The sequence below is a fragment of the Lichenostomus cassidix genome, chromosome 13, assembly GCF_008360975.1.
Source record: "Lichenostomus cassidix isolate B80296 chromosome 13, HeHo_3.0, whole genome shotgun sequence".
Classification (NCBI taxonomy): domain Eukaryota; kingdom Metazoa; phylum Chordata; class Aves; order Passeriformes; family Meliphagidae; genus Lichenostomus; species Lichenostomus cassidix.
The window spans coordinates 9,553,609-9,574,238 of record NC_139494.1 but is presented as its reverse complement, the minus strand read 5'-3'; the positions used below and the strand labels follow the sequence as shown (position 1 = coordinate 9,574,238).

At 42.8% G+C, this 20,630-nt stretch overlaps 1 long non-coding RNA gene across 1 annotated transcript; it reads left to right on the top strand.

Moving 5' to 3' along the window:
• The first annotated feature begins 632 nt into the window (after nt 1-632).
• LOC146431197 (uncharacterized) lies at nt 633-8,258 on the top strand. Its single transcript, XR_014854903.1, has 3 exons — nt 633-843; nt 3,040-3,184; nt 8,023-8,258. It is a non-coding gene; the product is annotated as an uncharacterized LOC146431197 (long non-coding RNA).
• The last annotated feature ends 12,372 nt before the right edge of the window (nt 8,259-20,630 follow it).

Sequence of the window (20,630 nt, the reverse complement as noted above, 5' to 3'; positions counted from 1 at the left end):
TGGATGACAGCATTCAATTCCACTGTCTAAATTTCTCATACCTCTCCTCAGGATGTAGACCTGCACGACTCGTCCATGTTGGTTATGCAGCTTTTAGAGCCAACAGCTGTCCAGCTGTTTGGGTCTAGGAGAGCAAACCAGGACCCCAGCCTTGACATCAGCTCCTTGTCTGGCCTTGGGCAAGATCTGCAGCCCCTCCTCATTCATTCTCTATCTTAATAGTATTTGCTTACCCACCTCATAAGTACAGAGAGAGTTCATTTATATTGTCGAACCCTTTGAAGTTGTAAATCCCTGTGAAAATGTCAAGTGTCACTATTATTTTATACTTGGTTGGTATTTCAGATTGAATGAGAGCTTTAGTACATGTAAATTGAACGCATATTAGGAGGTTTCAATTTAAAACATCAGCCAGTTATCGTAGCCCGAAACATCTTGCTCAACTTAAGATAACCATATACTTAAGGCAGAAAAGACTGCCAAAAGCCAAAGATGAAAGAGGTTAGAATAACACCATACAATGCAAAGGTGAGGAGGCAAAGGCGGGTAACCCTGAGGATCAGGCGTGTAGTGGGATGGGAAAGCTTCCTCACAGTGACTCAAATGTTTTATTAGCTTTATCCAGCAATAACATCCCAGCGCACGGGGCTGTGCCACTCATCTGTGCACACAATAACCACGGAGCAGGGCAGGAGCAGAGGTGCTAGAGGTGTTGCCCTGAGGCAAGGAGGGCAATTTTGCAGGAAACCTGCATTCCTGGAAAGGCAGGTTGGGCTGGGACATGCCCGCGCCGCTGCTGTCCCTTCATTGGACGTCAAACATTTAACAAATGTCTTTTCTTTGGTAAGTGCTGGGGGATTTTTGCTTTTAAAATGTTCTGTCACTACCCTGCATGCATGGTGGTCATGGGGAATGGAAATACTGCTGGAAAACTGGATGTAGCCAAAATTCTATTGCCAAAACAAGAGAAAGCTGTGGAATGGTTTGCAGCATTTCAATTTTTTTTTCAATTTTTTTTTCTTTTAATCTAAGCAGGCTATAGATAATGCTCCTCCCCACAGGTCTCTGAACATTATTGTTACTTGCTCTTTCTTAAGGTAGTATTGCTTGTTGGTTTCTTAATTTCTGTTGTACATAAGAATGAGTTTTATGTGTTGTCCAGGAAGGTACAGTGGCATTTGGAGGAGCAAAAGAGCTGCATCTGCTGTTGCATCTAATCTAGGGCAAGCCTTCTGTCAGCAGCTTTGATGGCCACAATAAAGATAACCAGGGAAAAAAAGGTCTATGGCAATGATAATACAAAAAGTATTCTTTAAAAAAAAAACTAACAAAAAAGGGCTCCAAAGGGGTCCAGAGAACAAATTTGTTGAGAGTGGTCAAGAGTTGACAACTGGATATAAGCACCTTGATGAGAAGTTTGGGCACTGGGGAGAAGTGCTTGCCAGACATCCATGGACCCATTTTGCCTGCAGTTTCCAAGTTGTTTCTTTATTTCTATTTTTCATTTTCCTAACTGGACAGCTGCCATGCATACAATGGCTTGCAAATTAATAAATCTTCATATAAACTATTTGTAAAACACCTGAAATGGAATTCAGAGCACCATGAAATGTCCATCTTGTCCTATTCAAATATTTTGGCAGGATCTTCTGATCACAAGAGCAAGTCTGCTCTTGCCCTGTTTCAGCTCTAAAAAGTTCCCCTGCTCCTCAGAAGAGAAGCATGGACATTCAAATGGCATCAGCAAAGGATTCAGCAGAGGCTCTGAATGTGGAATGATGGTCACATAGAGTGTTACAATTTCATGTAATAATTTGTCTCCCTTTAAGCTCCAAGGAGAAAAATCCCTCCAGAAAATGCTTTTCCTCAGGAGCAAGGAGGAGACCTGGACCACAACTAAAGTCATTGAGTGCAGCAGCAACCTCTGCCCATGCAGGACCAACCTCTGCCTCTCCTTTTGCTGTTGTGACCTGGAAGAGCTGATAAACTACCTGGTACTATTTTTTCCCTGTAAAGTGCAGGAAAACCAGGAGCCAGCCTGACCTGGGGTAACAGCCACTGCTTCCCTCGCTCCCTGTTGATGCATTGAAGCACGCAGCTTATTTCTGCTGCTCCCCAAAACTGCCTCTCTTGCACCTCTCCTGTGCATGGAGACTTCAAAACTCAGGTCCTGGATGATGTGACGGGCTGAGCAGCCTTTTGGGGACAGAACAGCTTCTCTGCAGGGCAGCCCTGTCATGTTTCAAAAAGACAAAGCTGTTGGAGGAGCAAGTCAATGCATGATCTCCGTTGCAGAAAGTTCTCCTTCTCCTTTGACTCCCATCTTCTGGGATGGATTTTCAAGCAGTAACTTTTATTCCACTCCCTCCCAGCTCTGATTTGTGCCTTCAAGTTTTCTCCTTTGGCCTCCTTTCGGTTTGCAAGCATGCAGGCTTTGGATGCACAGCAACTGTTTTGATCTAAAATTCCAACACAGGGTACTTTGCTGGGAGGCATTCTTGCTGGGAAGAGCTAAGGGTAGAACTAAACCTTCCTTTTTTTGAACCACATGATCTGGCATAAGAGTTTAATCCTTGTTTTTCAATGCACCTCTCCAGACTGGAATGGCTGCAAAGGAATTGCATTCCTCAATGGAAATCAAGGCTTTGCCTTTGGTTCCAGCCCAAAGTGATGCCAATTTTGGCTGTTGCTTTCCCAGGGAAAAATAAGGACAGAAGAAAATTCCAAAACCTAAGTCCCCTTATCTCTGGGAAATGAGGCTGACGGGTGGCTTGGAGGGGCTGCAGTAGGGAAGGAATGTCAGTCCTTTCTTCTTCTACTCTTGGCAGGGAACTGCATCCTGCATTTGAAAAAAAAAACTCCCCAGCAAAGCTTTTGCCTTTAAGTGAACATGTTCATGCAAAAACAATCGCAATTTGATGGAACTGAATTTTCCAACCCATCCCCCCCCAACCCTATTTTATTGGATAGTTTCCACCTGTGCTTTGCATTGGGGATTAAGGAGGTTTTCTCCTCTCTGCTCTGTCTCTGTAATCCTAGAAGTCCGTCAACAGCCAAAGACAAATTTGCAGATAAATTCCCAGCTGATCTGCAAGCAGTTCTCATTTCAAATTCCACCAACTCCTTGATTTCTTCTTCTGCCTAGCAAGAAAAACCAGGACATTTTGGACCAGCAGTTCAGCAGGTAGGCAGCAGCATGGCTGCAAAGGAACAATTCCCAGTTTTCTTTAATGGAAGGTTTGGGTTTGACTCTCTTGAAATGAGGTAGAAGGGGGCACACTTGGAGCTGCCTAGGAACATTGGCATTTAGAGGATAAATTGATGTTGTCAGCAAAGAAAGAATCACCATAAACAGATGTATTGGCTTTATCCAACAGCTGCAAAAATTAAGAGTTACAAACCATGTCCTTTATTGGATTTTTAGTCTATTGGGGCATTTAGCATTTGGCTCTACTAACGAGATTGTGACAAGTGTTTCCAAATTATCTACAAGGCAAGACTTTTCTAAAATATGCAGAAAAGGAGGGGTGGGGGGCAAAAAGAGAAAGTTTTTATCCTTATTCTGATCATCTGGAAAATAAAAAAATTCTTGTTGGACCAGAATTAGGAATTTTAATCCTTTGAAGTCAATAATGCTCAAGAGGAAGTTAGATGCAAATGAAAATGTCTGATTAAACTGGAAAATATATTGCCTTCTGTTTGCAGAAGGGGCATAATAGGCCTATAATAAGGTACATTTTCACTGAGAACTGAAGATGGAGAAACAAAAGCTTTACCGAATTTTTAAGTAATAATTAATAATCCATAGCTAAGCCATGCAAGGGGATATTCTTAAGTCAGACCACTTAATATAATATTTACTAAACCCCTCTCTCCCACTGATGCAATTTGGTGTAGCCTCACTCAAGTGTTAATAAAAGCTCTGACCATGGCAGTTTTTCTGATGATAAAAATATTGCTTTTATTGTCTTGAAATCAATTTCTGTATATTCTTTTCACCCAGATAATTCCATCATTTCTCTAAGTTATGTGGCAGTTCACATTGCCTCTGAAGACAGGAATAGGATGGGATGCCCAAATTCCAGTCATCAATAATATAAACAGAACAGTCACTTCTGCTTGTTTTCATAAAAATATGAATTGACCCTTTTGCTGCTCATTCAGTGTTCTATATTTAAGGAAGTATTCTCAATTATAGAATTTGGCTGTCAGCCCTTTTCTGTATAAAAGACAAATATGTTTTTATCACTCTTGAAGTGTTAAGTTGTTAAGTTCCTTAATATTTCCTCTGAAAAGTAGACTTGCTAGATGAGATTTCATCTGAAATGTCACGGTATTTGCATTTCAAAGATAAGTGTGTTCCAAAAGCAGTCCTGGAGCAGGACTACCAGAGCTAAGCAGGGTCTGGCTCAGTGTTTTGGGCAAAATAACAGTATTAACAGCTTCTCATGAGCAGTAGGTCTGGATCTGACCTCAGTTCCTTTAACAATAAATCACTTCAGCTCTGCCTCCTTTTTGTAGTCTGTAAAACCCAAATTATATTTTCTTGAACCAACGTCACAACACAAGTGGTGGAAAGAAGAAATAAAGTGAGAACAGCAGAACTTTCTCAAAGATTTTGATGGAAATTGTGCCGCCAAGGAGGAAGACACCATAAAAGTTTGATGGAGGAGCCAGAGTGAAGTCACACACAAATTTATGATTTGGCTGTAGTTTTCATTTAAATCCACGACAATGTGTTCCCACAGGAGCTGCTGCAGTGGTTGCTGATCTCAAGAGGTTTTTCAGCTCACAGACACATAAATGCAGGCTCTGCTGTCTTTCTCTTGAAAAACCTCATCACCAAATGGTGCAGAAAAGAATTCACAGTTCATAAATGAGGAAATTACTGTTTAGCAATGCATGATGGCAATCACCTGGCCATGCTTGTGGCTTGGTCAAGGCTCACCAAGGAAGGATCAGGAACATCCATGTAAGTGAACAAATCAAAAATATCCCACTCTCCATGACCTCATAAAATTAGGTACATTTGAGGTTTAATTTTTGCCAGCACCTGGAAATTCAAATGTATCAGGTGTTTCCATATCCATAGACCAAATAATAAGTTTTTCCAAAAATACTTAAATGTGAAATACCATATTAAAGTTGGGAATTGTCTTCTCAAATTCGAGTGTCCTGGGTTATGATGCAATGGGGGGAAGGTATGAAATTTCTGACCGTGGTTGCAAAATGGCATTATAATAATTTCCAAGTTCATAAATGCTTTTGCTTTTTGCATTTCCCATGACCACCATCTCCACCAATATTTTTCTCCACTTCCCTGGAGTCGTGGTCCTCAGAGCCCCTTCATTTTACCTCTTACACAGATTTGTTCAGCCCTGTAATAAAATGGCATCTTTTATTTCACATAGCTGGGATATTTTGTGGGAGGGGAAGATTTGGAACAAGCGCTTCGTTATCATTTTAGCAGAACATGGCAATAACAACAAAGCAGGACAGCTGATACAAATCATCCATTTCATAAGTTCTAATACAGATAATGCAAGGAAAAGAAACACATAACAGAAACCAGATATCTCCGTGGGGCTGCTACACGCCATCCATGGTCCTGCCATTTCAGCTCCTTCAAATGTTCCACATATTCCTTGCTCGGTTTTTAGGGAAAGTCTGGGCACAGGCAGGGCTTCATATCTGGCAGTTGAAAGGCAGTTGGTCCCAGACTGTGGAGGTTTTGCTGGCAGGTCAGCTGGGGCAAAGAAGTAGATATGTGCTGGTGAGGAGCTGAGAAGGACTGGGGTTTTGTGGGGAATTCAGACCCAGCATTGAGGGTGGTGAAAATCAGCCGCTGCCCCCCTGTGCCATGGCCAGATGGGATTGTGGTATTCCCATGGGATGGCAAGCTGAGCTCAGACTGTGGCACTAAACTTATTTGGGATTTCAACCTGTGTTACAGGCTCCCTGCAGCTGCTGCATCAATATGGGGAGAGAATAACTAGGGGAGAGCCACAGCCACCTCTGTGCTAGCCCAAGCTCCTGGGCTGTCCTCAGAGAGGCTGTAGCAGCTTTGCTGGGTGCTGCTGCGCTGGGCTGCAGGCTGCAGGGAGCTCCCAGGAGCCGAAAGTGCCCTGTGCAGGCAGGTGAGGCACCCACCCCGGCCAGGGCCACCAGCCTGTCATGTCACCACAAGCTCCAAGCACACAAAGAGTTCCCACACACAGAGGAATAATGTCCTTACACACCCTCAGTTAAACAGAGCTGGTTGGAAACACCACTGTGAAACATTTGTTTTCTTTCAAACTTGTTTTTCTTCCTTCCAAAGGTCATCTTAAGTGGATCCCAGGTACATTTTTTTCTCCAGGTTGTTTTCGAGCCAGTATTGACTGATTGCCAAATCTCAGCCCTGCTGATTGCTGCTTTATAACCCCCTGAAAAAGCTAGCTTAAGCCGTTTGTGCTTCCCCACACCAAAAATGTCCCCTGTCATTCCTGATCCTCTCCCTCCACTGCTTCCCACATCCCATCCCAGCTCACTGCCTGCATCCCCTCCATCCCTGACTGCTGTCTCTGGGCAGGCTGAGGAGGTCTGGGGATGAGAGTGGCTTTTGTCCCCAGCAAGGCACTGTCACCTCTGCAGCTGGCCAGGCACCTACTGCCTCCCCACAGAGCAGCTCCTGCCTCAGAGCTCAGTCTTCTGACAGCTCTTGGAGCAAACATTTTACCAAACAAAACTTTCCAGTGGGGTAAAAATAAATTAATAGAAATAAAAATAAAAATAAATTAAAATTAAAATTGAAAAATTAGGAGGGTGAGGAAAGCCTACAGTCTCTGTTTCTTCTTCATTTTTTAGCTGAAACATTTTCATGTTTCAACTTTGTATTATTTTTGATTGGCGAGACTTTTCTTTAATTGCTGGAGATGGTTTTTAAAATCTGAGATAAACTAAAATATTCCATCTAACCTCAGTCAGGACAAGCTTTTCTGAGTTGGTGAAAATTGAATCTTTGAGCAGAAAGGAGGTTGTTTCTTTAGAAAATTTAAATCTTTCTGTTTCTGGATAATCTAAATTATATGGATTTTGACACTGAAGAATTTAAAAACAATTTATTTCTTTTCCAAGTAAAACATAAATTCTTTCTCAATCCAAAGTCAAAATATTTTTCATTTGTGCTCATTTTTCCTCTTGTTTTAGAGACACAAAGCCAGGGCTTTGGATAGCTGAGTTGAATGTCCTGGGGAAGAATCACTACTGCCCCAAAAGATTTCGTGGATGTTACGGAGACATCGTCTTTCAAGTGAGATACAAAATCACAGCCCAAGCTAATTGTAGGCAGGGGGATTTTGTGGTAGTCATTTTGCAGCAATCTGGGTATCAGTTAGAGGGTTATAGCCAAATTTCAGCTCCACTCAGCCTGCAGAGATTTCAGACAATGTACACAAAGAAATTCTTCTTTTCTGTAGTGTGGCTTCACACTGCCCCATGTTATCCCCAGCATTAGCTACCAACAGCTGCCAAACAGGATCTTTGTCCATGGCGTATATTTTTCTATCGTCGTTTTGTTGAGTTTATGAAAAGATTTAGGACAAAATCCTGGCCCAAGTCAAATCACTGCTAAAATTTCCATGGACCTCACTAAAGGCAGGGCTTCTGTCAGAGGATTAAGGCAGAGGGGTGTTGAACTGTTAATAGTACAGAAAACTCTCAGCGATGAATTTCTTTCCCGTCTATCAGCAACTTGCGCTATTCTGAAATGTGCTCTGAGCGCATTGCAGTTTTCTCCCTATTTAATTGTGATTTGAAGCTATTTCACAACTCACTTTGGACACTTTTTGCAGGGATTTGAGAGCAAAAGCCATTTTGGTTTGTTTCATTAAGCACCTCAAGTCAGGGATTTGATTCTTATCCTCGAACAAAAATATCTCTCAGAACCAAGTTTCTCCTGCAATGTTTGTCTTCATAAATTGAAAAAAAGCAACACTTGCCAGGAATTTTCACGTTATTTACTTAATTTTTCTATTTTCACAGGCTTTTTACCAGCACTTCCATCCTTTGCAGCCTGCCTGGGACTGGCCACAGGAGGGATTCAAACTGCATATTTGTTAAAAAATCAGAAAGCAGTTTCTCAAGCCTAAATAAAAACATGAATTCATCAGCAGCACAGGAAGCAGAAAAGTTATTTGCTTGTTAAATTGATAGTAGGAATTTAGTTTTTTTTAATAGCTATAATTACAATTAAAACACAGTATTATGCATTAACATCAGCATGGGTAAGAAATAGATGTTTGGTTACTGCTGGATGGTTTGGGGCTTACCCTAGGATGTCACAGAATCACGTTTCTCATCACACAGAATTTAAACCGGGTGATGCTCAACTGAATTCCTCAACGAAAAATGGATTTTCCCAGGTGCTTCTTCAGTGAAACAAAAAAGTTGGAAAATGTCCCCTTTGTCCACCAGGTGGCACGAAGGGAAGCATCACTGGAAACCGGCTGGAATATTAACTCTCAGAATAATATTCTTGCTGGAGGAGATGGTGAGTGACAGAAGATCCCACCAGCACCCACACCAGTGCTCCCCCGGGGAAACAACCTGTCCTGGCAGATTTGTGCCTGTCGCCTCCAGGCAGTGGCTGGGCATAGGGGCTTGCAGAAAGGGCTTGCTTTGGATGGGTGGTGAGAGAGGCTTTGGAAATCCCCACTGCTCTTCGGGGCACAGAGTGGGTGTTGGGGACAAGGAGGGGACAACCAGACCAGGACACCTGAGGAAGAGGGGGTGCCAAGATGGGAGTGGTGATGGGGTGCAGTGGTGGGGTGCAGTGATGAGGACAGTGATGGGGTGCAGTGATGGGGGGCAGTGATGGGGTGCAGTGATGAGGACAGTGATGGGGGCAGAGATGGGGGCAGTGATGGGGAGCAGAGATGGGGGCACTGATGGGGGGCAGAGGTGGGAACAATGGTGGCTGATTCACTGGTAGGTCACAGAGAAATGGAGGGATGTGAGAAATGAGGAAGGATTTGATACGAAGTGTTTGTGCCCAAAGGAGAGGGAGCTGTGAATCTTTCTAGGGTCGTAGGGTGCTACTGTGGTTAAACATGGATGGAGGGGGCAGCTAATAGAGAAGACTTCTGGGAAGAGGAAGAGCCTGCTGCAGGTAGCACCATATGCATGACCCATCAAAGGCAGAGAGGGAGGGGAGGAGTGTGTGGGCTTTCCTGGACAGAGGGGTGAGGACAGGAGTGAAAACAAGCGTGTCCCCAGCTCGGCAGTGAAGGCTGCACAGTGTGGATCCAGCTGCAGCCAGCTGCTGCACTGCCCAGCCCTGGCCTGGCTCAGCTAAGCTCAGCTGGGCTCAGCTCCACAGCCCCAGGCCTTTGCCTCCAGCTGAGTGTGGGAGGCTTTAGCAGAGACACCAGAAGGTTTCTGCACCTTTGGTTATCTCAGATACAGAAGGTCAAGTATGAGACAACAGTGCAGAGGCAGCAGGAGCACGGCAGTGAGGTGCAGAAGGGACAGAAGAGCAGCAGGGAGGTTTTAGCCTGGTCTCAGCCTTCTGCCACAGCACAGGCATGAAGTGTGATACTGGGGGCATCCATGAGGAGCATGACCAGGCTGGATCTGGTGGCCTTAAACCCCTATAGCAACTGGCTTTTGACCAGACCAAGGAGAATTAAATATTTCTATAAAAATGACCATTTACTATTCTCTACCACAGAGGTGATGACCAATACCTTCAGAGCCCAAAAATGAGCTTGGGATTATGAACTCCTTGGTGCTGAGCAGCTGACTGTGGCCCTGTGTTCTTCCCTGATGTGTCTTTGCTACCTGCCTGCTCTTCCCTTCAGCCCCAGAGCAGATTTTGGGCACTGGGACCAGAACTACTCACAGCCATCCCATCTCAGCTCACCCACCAGAGCCTGGCACTGCACAGGGCAGCAACAACGATGCTGCAGCAAGTGCCCTGGCAAGGAGAGCTCAAGGATGGCATTTTGGCAACCTGTGGCATCCCCTGGAGAAATGCCTGGACAGACAAGAGATGCTGAAGCATGGAAGGGAGAGCTTAGGGGAGGGCAGGAGCAGAGCAGCAGTGCAAGGGCAACAGGCAGCCCTGGGACAGGCAGCTGGAGCATGGAAGGGAAAATGCATTTTGGGATAAAAATAAGCCTGGTGTGCACAGAAGAAGCTGACCTGACACATCTCTTGGGGAAATATCAATCCTGTATTTGCTGTCCCCAGGGGTGCCACTGAGCTTTGTGCCAGTGCCTCTCCATGCTGCACATGGGATGCAGGAGAGAAACATCAGGGAGGTGGATGGGGTAAACCAGTAGGAATTTGTCGATTACAAAGCCCATTGTATTAAAAATTGTTTATATCCTAGTTCTTTATTAAATATAAGCAGTTTTCTTCTTGTATACATTTCTACATCTTCAGTGCAATCTGCTTTGCATCAGGCATTGATATATCGGTATAGTATCTGAAATGTTAGCTCTCAGGGAATATAAATAGCATGCTGATATTAAATCTGCTTTCAAAAATAGTTACAGGACAATAAATTTGAAGGACTTGAAGGTTTTTAATCACCTCTACTTAGTTACTCAGGGATGGGCCAAAAAAGCAATCATTTCAACAAAAGAACAGAAAGAGACACAACAGAACATTCTTATGCACAATAATTGCTTTCTCTACAAATATTTACACAGAGGCTAAGAAAGTATTTTGGAATTTTACAAATATCTTTCTCTCTTCATTTTTCCAGCCTTTTAAATATTGATCCAAAAGAAATCTTATTGAGGCTGACGGGGTTTTTTTTCCTTTTTCTTTTCATTTTTTATAAATTTCAAAAAATCCTAAATAATGGATCTGTGGGGGAGGTTGCCACCAGGGATTATGCAAGGACAGCTCATGGTACTTTGCTGGACCCCAGCCACTGGCAGCAGCTCCCTCTATTGCTTTTGCCAGTACTGCAATTTTATGAAACCCAGAGATACTTTGGCTGTCGAGGGATGGTGGAAGCTGCTCCTCTGATATTATTTTTGGTTTTGCCCACGTATGTTCTGAAAAATGAAATTCAGGGGGGTGCAGGTGGGTTGGAGAGATGCAAAGGGCTGAGGAGGAGGGTCTGTGCTAGGGCAGGCAGGGAGGGACAGAGAGAGGATGCTCATGTGAGGTGCCATGTCTGCAAGAGAAATGGGGCAAAATAATGCATAAGCCACAAAATTAGGAATGGGAAAGTGGCAGAGGCTGACAAGGTTGGTTTTGTGGCTGCAGGAAAAGGCTAGGGCAGACTTTTTAAATATCCTCCTGCAAGTTGCCTTAGGCCCCGCAAAGATTTAATGTTTTATTGAACTTAAGTCACTTAATAGCCATGTAGGACTCAATGGAGCTATTCATGTGAGTAACGTGTTGGTCTTAGCAGATCTGCTTCCTAATCTGCGAGGCAGGGAGAGCTCTACCTCGGGAGAGGGCTGCAGCAGCAATTAATGCTGGGGAAAGGCTGGGTGCTGGCACCAGGCACACACCTCCATCAGTGCCCATTAACAGAGTACCCAGATAGCCCAGCACCCTGACCAGAGTCAGCCCTCAGCTGTGACCCAAAATGTTATCTTAACCATGAAATTATGTCGGTTTTCTTTTTAAAATAAAAAAAATGTGCTTTAAGTATGAAGTGCGGTTAAGGAACAGAAATGAAAAATATAGTTGCACACTGTCATAAATGCTGTCAGTGTCATTGTTCTACTCTCTAAATTTAAAATTATGGAAAAGCAGGTGGAAAAGGTTGTAAAGAAGGGAAAAAAACCCATTCTGAAATAAATTCAAAGTGTCGCTTACTCTTTTTTCAAGAAGGTATAACCTCTAATAAAATACAAGTGAGGCAGACAAAAATAATCTGCAAACAGATCCCAGGTTCCCATTTATGGTAATTGGTTTTATTGAAAGTCAATTAATAAAAAGCTTTGGTTTAAATTAAATTAAGCATGAGTCCATATCTATTTCTCAACAAGATGAAGTCCTTGAAAATTACCAAACATAGCTGCACACAAATTGCCTTTTCCCAAAGAGAGCTTCAGCATCTCAAAATATGTCCTGGATGAGAGCAGTCGTATCCAGACTGGGCACAGCTAATTGGTACCCTGGAGGGTTTTTACTCTTGGCATTTGAGAAATAATGAGAATCAAAACCATTAGTAGGCAGGGAAAAAGGGTGATAGAAATGCTAGCCTGCTTTTTTCTGTCATCTTCATATTATGTTATCTCTGGGCAAGAATTCCCACTAATTTTCCTTCCGAAGTTCAGTAACTCTTTTAAATCACTGTGTGACAAATACAGCTCTTCACTGAACAAAGTTTGTGAAAATTGCTCAAGCAGTTAACTAGTGGAGATGATAAAAGATGGAGAGGGAGGTACCCTGTTCTTGATAGATCCCATCCTTTTTACTAGAATAGGTCACACAGACACCACCCTAAAATGAGGGGTGAGAAATGTGATTTTTTTTTTTTTTTGTAAGTATATTACATTTTTTATATCTTCATAAAAAGAAAAAAAAATCAAATGCACATGTGAATTTCTTCAGCCTTGGAGATGGGTGGCTGCTTAGTGTCACGCTGGAAAGCAATCTGGAAGTCAGAATTGTACTACTGTGGTTATCATCAAAACTAATCAAACGCCGGTATCCAAAAGTGTGAAACCCTTTCAGCAGGCAAATCAAAAAATGCACCACTTCTCAGAACCAGTGCAGACCAAACAAGAAATTACAAACACATGTCTAGAAGCAGCTCCAGCTACATGTATCTCGGCAAAGAAAAGTTCCTGAGGTGTGGGACCTCATCCTTCCTTCCCTGTGTGCAGAGACATCCCTTGAACTTACCCAGTCCTTCCCCTGAAACCACTGAGTGGGTCCTGCTGATCCCAATAGGAACAAAAAAACAGCAAGGAAATATCTTGGAGAGAAGCAGCATCCCTGCTGACCAGAGGGCTCGAGCTGCTGCTCTGTTTTTTATTCTACTTAGAGATTACTTCAGATTTTCAGAAGGATTTTAGGGTTTGGCATTTTTCTGGGAATATGTCTTTTAACTGACATTGATTTAAAAATTTCTCCTGGACCTAGAAAGATATAGGGCTGATAATAGGTAGAAAATATATTGCCTGGGTGTGACTTTTCTGAGGGAGGAATACACTGCATTACCTTACTTGGGTCATTTTCATTGGTATGAAGCTTTATATCCCATTCTAAGAACAGGTAAAATGTGTACACAAACCAAGAGATGAAAAATTTCCAGGACTTATCCTCAAATTTCCTTAAAAATTCATTAATTCTCTGTGATGCTGCTAATCCTGTATTCCTCACCATCACCATACAAGACAACAAATTTATGTATGTTTTCTACCTGGATAGTGAATAACTTCAGCAAGACAACAAAAAAAATCTCAAATTACTGCAGCTTCACTGCACACCGTGGGGTTGTGAACATAAACCAGTGAGACTCCACTCTTTACCAGTGTCATGCAGAATATCTTAATGAGTTTTTCAAACCTACAAATGAAAAGCACTGAGTGATCCAGACCCAGGAATCCTCTCTGCCAACCACATCTTGCCCTCTCTAAGCTTTTATTTTGGTACCTAAAGGCCAGCTCAGGAGTAAATCCTGGATGTTTGGCACTATCATTTGCAAACCATTGAGAGATGCAGAGAGCAAATGAATAGACCTGCAGAAAGTGATGGAGCCAGAGGAAATTCTGTGGCAGAGCTGGATGTCTTTGAGGAAATCAAACTCTGAAGGGAAACACCATCACCACCCATCCATCACCTGCCTACAGACATTCCTAAGGCCAAAAAACCAACAGCTGTGAGCATGTAGGTGCTGAGGTTTAAAGCAATCTCCCTGGGATGAGCAATAGCCAGGATGGCTCCAAGTTTGGGATCCAAACAGGAGAATTTGCACTGCTGATCTGTGAGGGAGAGGACGTGGTCCAGGGTGCAGACACCACCACAGACCCCAGAGCAGCAGGGCAGGCACAGTGTCACATGAAACAGCCACATCTGCTTGCATTTCATCACTGAAATGGTAAAGTTTGACTTCAGCTTGACCTTGCAATTCACAAGCTCCAGGGAAAAAAAAAAAAAGAAAAAGAAGAAAAGGGAAGAAGAAAAAAGTAACAGAAAGCAGCTAAAAAGCAAGCAGCAACTAAAACAGGCTGTAACCTCATGGTACAGGATGAATTAAAACCAAATGAGCGACTCTGCAATATGAGGAGCGTCTGGTGGGATTTTGCTGAGGATGCTGCAATATTTGAACTCTTTCTCTCCATAATACAAAATCCCCAAATCAATCTGTTTACACCAATGTTGCCTGAACATTTCAGGATTCATACCTGGAAACCCTCTGAGAAAAAAAAAAAAAAACATCAAAAATCCTCTCTGTTGGCAAGATGTGTCTTTTCAAAAGCAAGATTGAGACATACTTGTTTTTCAAACCTCCCCCCAGGAAACAGTTGTCTAATTCTAATTAACAGTTACTGCCCAGGACCAGTGACTCAGATCCTCACTGGAACGTACTCTGGGATTTTTCCAGGGTATGTAGCCCACTGGGTGCCTCACATGACTCAGGCAAGCAGCTCCTAGGACAGTATTTAATCAATGTCTAACTGCTGCTGGTGCTGCTGGTCCCCAGGAGGCTGTGCTGGAGGCTCCTGTCCTTCACTGGGGTTGCCCCAACTTGTCCTGCTGCTCCCCAGTTTTGGGACATGGTGCAACCAAGATCTCAGCAGACATCAGGCTGGACTGAGGGGTTTGGATTTACCAAATACACCATGACCATTAACACATTCACTTCCACACCATCCCCCTGGTTCAAGTATTTTCTCAAGCTCGTCGCTATTTAGACAAGAGATCATCAAATGTCATCAAGTGTGTCAGTAGTGGGGAAAGAGGAGAAGCTGTTGGCTTTGCTCTAGTCCAGGTAATAAATGCATTTCTACAGTTTGGCCACAGAAAATGCACTGGATATTCAAAACTTGTACAAAAAATCAGGCAAATTTTTTGCTTCTGTCAGAAAAAGCTCATCAGCTGAGGAACAAGCACTGGGTATGTGTATTTACAATACCAGAACAAAATGTGGTGTCTTATGGTCCCTCTCCCTGGTTTTCCACAGGATTCTGAGGAACAGGATAATATCTGCTGTGGAGAGTCTCTTAATGACTTCAAACTATCCAGTCTTTTTCTAAAGGCAGAATCAGTGCTACAGATATGCTTTTATTATCTTCTTCTCCTCATCCCTACATATATCCTGCAATCACACGGTTCAGTCTCTTCATAAGACATGTGACAAAAAAATGTCCCCAAAAGCCACTCTCAGCTTGGCCCATGGCAGCAACACCAGACCACCAGACCTTCCTCCTTCCATGGTGCCAATATTTAACATCTACGTGAGTTCCTGGCCCTGAAAAGGGCCATGAGGAAATTCCACAAGATTTCAGCGGGACCAGGATGCCACCTACTGCTCTTGATCTTCACTGGGGTGCTCCTACATTAAAAGACAGGATAAGGAATCACTTTTTCACAGCACTGAGAAGAGAAGCCCAAGGCTAGTTGTGAAGACAGAGGGAGCAGGAACTGGGCAGAAGTTCAGACCAAGGGGAAATACCAAATCATTGCTGCACAGCCTTTCACGCGGTGATCCCAGCTCTCCTTTTCTTCTCTACACAAATATTTGTATGACCCTTTAGAGACATTTTCTTTGGGTGATCTGACTTTTATTAGAGATGCCCAAGCCCACGGTGGCCTCTCAGCACAGGTCACTGGTTAGAGGCACACGGCAGGCGCGATGCTCTAGCACAGCAACTGAATCAGCCCAAGCTGTGACCTCCGTCCAGACACGATTAATTCTCTCCCCTCTTGCCCTGACTTGCTCTGCCTGAACTTTTGTTCATTCAGCTGATGATCTGTGTCATCCTTTATGCAAACAAGCATAAATTGACTAATTAATCTCTGGGGTAACCCCCCTGATTTCAGTGGAGCTGCAGTCAAAGTGGAACAGATCTTTAATCTACTTTGTTCCTGTAGCACGGCTTTTGCCTTGTCCACTAGTCAATGCAGACCTCTAATTATATGGATTTGACTCTTAATCTTTTCTGGTCTCAGGAGATTCCAGTTGCTGAAAATTATGGATTTCACTTGGAAACTGCCGAGGGTCTGTACAACATCACCAAAGCGCCTTGCCGGAAAGCAGAGGATGTTTTGGACCTTTGCACCAAATCCACTGCTGGGGACTGAGTGGCTCAGGGTTAACCAGCATGCCACTGGGAAGCCTCAATTCCTGCACTTAGGCTCTCATTCCCAGCCCTCAGCTACAGCAAATCTTGCTTGTGCAAAATACCACATTTGAAGCTTTCTGCATCATTTCAAATTTGAAACCAAAATACTCATCCAGGGCAGGACAGAGTCCTTTCTGCAGCACAAAAGCAAACAGGTGAGAATGGGAAGTGTCATCATGTGTTTAAGTGGCTTCACATGAAAATACATGCCTTTCAAATCACAGTCAGAACATTCTCCAACATAAGCTTTACTGTTTTTCCCATCTTCTATCCCATAACTTTCTTCTCAGCTATGTGCAGCTGAAGGATTTGTGAGAGTTATTGTCAAAGACCAAACAATAGATCTGAGCCTTGGCCAGGAATCTGAAGGTTTCCTTTTTTCTTTTTCAAAATGAAAAAGACGAGTTGCAGTTGACAGCTGTCCATAAAAATTGTAACATACAAATCGTATAATATAAACTAAAGAGAGACCAAAAGTACCACAGAAAAAAAAGAAAAATGAGCTTGTTAGAACAGTCTGTATTACAGCTGTTTCCCTTGACAGTTTTCTGTACCCTAATACGCTCAACAAATTGGCAACCTGTCCTTATATATTTGCATCAGGATTCCCTTAAGGGAAATGTCTATATTATTCTGTTTTGGATAAAGGAAGCAGTTTGATATGACAGGTAGGTCAAGTGTTTCTTTAATAAAGCATATGGGTAGGAAGAAAGAAATAGGCTATTGTCAATGGCTTGACAAATAGGTAGATATGCCCCCCTTGAGTATAGCCATGGAGAGCTACCAGATAAATAGCCCTTGTTATTTTGATTTAACCACTTGGCTGCTGAATACATCATTTCCCAGAGAACAGCGTCCTCAGTAAAGGTCATACCAGAGATTATTTTATAGTCTGTAGTGAGGCATGAACTCAATTTGGATTTTAGTTACACAGAACAAGCCTGGACAAAAGTCGGAAATTAGTCAGAAACTAATTTCTAACACAGAAATTAATTTCTGTATGATCTGGATGTGTGTTATAGTTATATGAGATACAGGTGGACATTCAGTGTCACTTCAGCTAAGTTTGCTTCTTCCCTAGTGGCTCCCATGATGATGCCACCTTTTTACACTCTAAGGGGCCATGAACATGAACTTGTGCCTGTGTGGGCAAGAAGTTGGATTTGCCCCTAACCTCAGACATTTGCACCCTTTGCACCCACACAGGCTGAAATCCCAGTAACTGCTGACTTGATGGCTTCTGCCCAAACCCAGCCATCAGGCTTACGTGGGACACTTCTGAGAGAAAACAACCCCAAAGTAGAAAATTACTCCAGTTCTTAGAGATGCTGGGATTTACCAAAGAAAGACACGTCTGAAGGCTGAGGAAAATTTTTTCCCAGGGTGAACCTATAATCCTTCTGGAGCCATCTCCAGTGAAGTCACACGTGGAAATGGGTAAAAGTCTCCAAGCCTGTTTGGCTGGTGAAGCCACCCACTGCTGGCACTGCAGGGATTAGGGAGCTGCAGTAGCCAGGTCCAGCACAGCCAGAGAATTAGAATAATGGAATCATAAAACGGTTTGGGTTCAGAGGGAATGTAAATGTCATCTCTTTGCAACTCCACTGCCATGGGCAGGGACACCTTCCACTAGACCAGGTGCTCTTGGGGACATCCACCCAGCAGGGACACACAGCCAGACACACTGTGGTGCCTGGAGCCCCAGGGCTGCTGCAGCCTCTCACAGGCAAACACCTGAGTGGTGCTCAAAGCCTGAATTAGGTACACACCTATTTAGGGAGCTTTTACAGCAGAAAGCACACTCCCAGTCACCTCTAAAGGCCCCCTTGGAGCTGTTAGGGTCTGTCGTGTAAACACAAGGGAAGGGATACTTTTTAAGTTCTTTACCCCAAGGGAGGTTTCTGAAGCTACAGCTTCGTACAAAACCCCTTCCCCTGCTTGCAGCTTGGCAAGTAGATTTATATACCAGAATAATTATTTTTGTGCTGAAATTTCAATAAAAATTCAGATCAGGCTATTTAAATACATTGAAATCCAACTAAGCACTACCATAACCAGTCTTCCCACTCTCTGTAATTCCCAGCCTGCTGATTTAACATGTATGCCCTGGTCTTGCCAGGTTTTTAAACAGAGCTTAGCAAAAGCATTTTGTGCTAATTCTGATTTATCTTCCACCATTATTATCTTTTTTTCCAGTATTATCTTTTTTCAGCAGCATCAGCATGCATATTATTAACTAGCTGTAGGTAGATAATGCATACTTCCATATTAATATGTAATATGTTGTTATAACAAACCACATACTATAGACAAGTAATTAATATATGTTATATTACATTAGATTACATTGTATTGTATTATATTTTGACTATTATACTAACAATAATAAAATATAAAAACTTATCTGAAATTTCTATTATTTGATAAATACATAGCTAGATAGATGCATTAGGAAAAAAATTTAGAGACCTAAAAGATATCACCTTCCTTTTGATTATTTTATTCTTGCCTTTCTGATATAGTCAATGTGATTTTCCAGCTGCAGACTCTTCTACTTGGAAAAAGCTGCCATTCCCCTAAATCAGTGAAAACTGCTGCTCTACTTATCTGCCCAAAAGCACATTTTCTCCTATTTGTAACTGGGCATTCCTATCCTGTTGACCCAAACAAGGAGAGGACAGAGCTTGATATTATCATTTTATTTTTCACGTAAGTAGAACGCAGAATTTATGCCTCTGCTTTGGGGAAGTCCTTTTCCCCATACATGGTAGCACACAGAGCTTGGCAGTCCCTGTTGTGTTTTCCATATTAAGCCACATACAAGGGTAGCAAACAGGGAGGTGTTGACTACACCCGTTACAAAAATCAGAGGCAGAAGAAAAGTCGTGGTTGGGCTGGATGATCACATCTTGCCTTTCTGCTCTTTACAGCAGTCCAGAAGGAATACCTGACTAGTGTTGAAGCCAACAGAAGAAATACAGTGGCATTAGGCAGAGTTGAGCAACACTGCACAATTTTGTTGATTATTGCATTAGTTGTTTCTAGACTCAAAGAAAAACTCATGCAAAGGACAACTACACAAAGGCACATTTCAATTTTCAAGGTGGCTTTGCCTTTTAGAGGCCATGGGCTCATTATCCCTGGAAGTATTCAAGTCCAGGGAGCTTGGAAAAACCTGGTGTAGTGGAAGGTGTCTCTGCTCACAGCAGAGGGCTGGAACTGGGTAGTCTTTAAGGTCCCTTCTGACCCAAACCAGTCTGGGATTCTATTGTTATACTGCAAGGCTTCTAAACGCCTTCCTTGAGATTTTGTGCCATTTTAAATATAATTAGCATTGTCCCTTTTTCTATCATGACTACCCATTGAAACAAGGAACCATGGAAAACACACAGCCTTTCAAACAATAAATTTCTGACAGAGGAGCAGTCAGTGGTGAAGCAGCTGGTGGGAGGACAACCCCAGACACAACCACGTGAGACATCCCAAGAGTCTCCCAGAGGTACCCAGGTCTCCCACAACTCCTGTACCTCTTCTTCTAAGCAATGCATGCACAATTCTTCAGGGAAATAAAAGGTAGAAAAAGGAGAGGAGCCTTGTTTTAGTAATCTTTGTGCAGAGAAAGAATGGAGAATTTGGGCTTTTCATTGATGGTCCCTGGAGGTTGAAAACTATGGGCTGGAGTCTGGGGAGAGTGTGTTCTTTTAAATGATGGAAATATCAAAATAAAAGGAAAATTTCCTACATTCTCCTCCAAGGAAACAATCAGTGTTTCAGTTACATGTTTCTGTTTAAACTTGCAGATGCTTCTGGTGCTGTTTAACATATTTTTGCATTTGATGTTCCTGCTTTATTTTGTTTCCCAAAACCAAGGAGTTTTGTTTCACATCACCTGGAGCACTTTGGGTTCTAGTCACTTAATTTTCCTCATTCACAAGCACAAAGTTAATGTGTTTAAGTTGTCCAGTCTGTTGGGGGGGGGGGGGGGAATAGAAAAGAAATTATTTTGGAACAACATATTTTCTTTATTTTTTTTCCTTTAATGCAAACACTCCCACTTCATTTGTATTTTGTGAAACTTTACTGATTTCCTTTTCCAAACGTAAGTTTCTGCCTAAACCAAGTTGACATATTTCTTTTAATGTGTTTTTAAAATATGCTTAATGGTGCTGAAAGCTAAGGAAGCTCAAATATAATTCCAAAAGCCTGAGCCCACCAGAAGCCTAATGCAAACATTATTATAAAAACTCCGCAATGGTTAGAGGTTTCAGGGAAACCTGGGTGTTCGTTAAAGACCTCAGAAATGTTATCTGCACGAGGAAAATATGT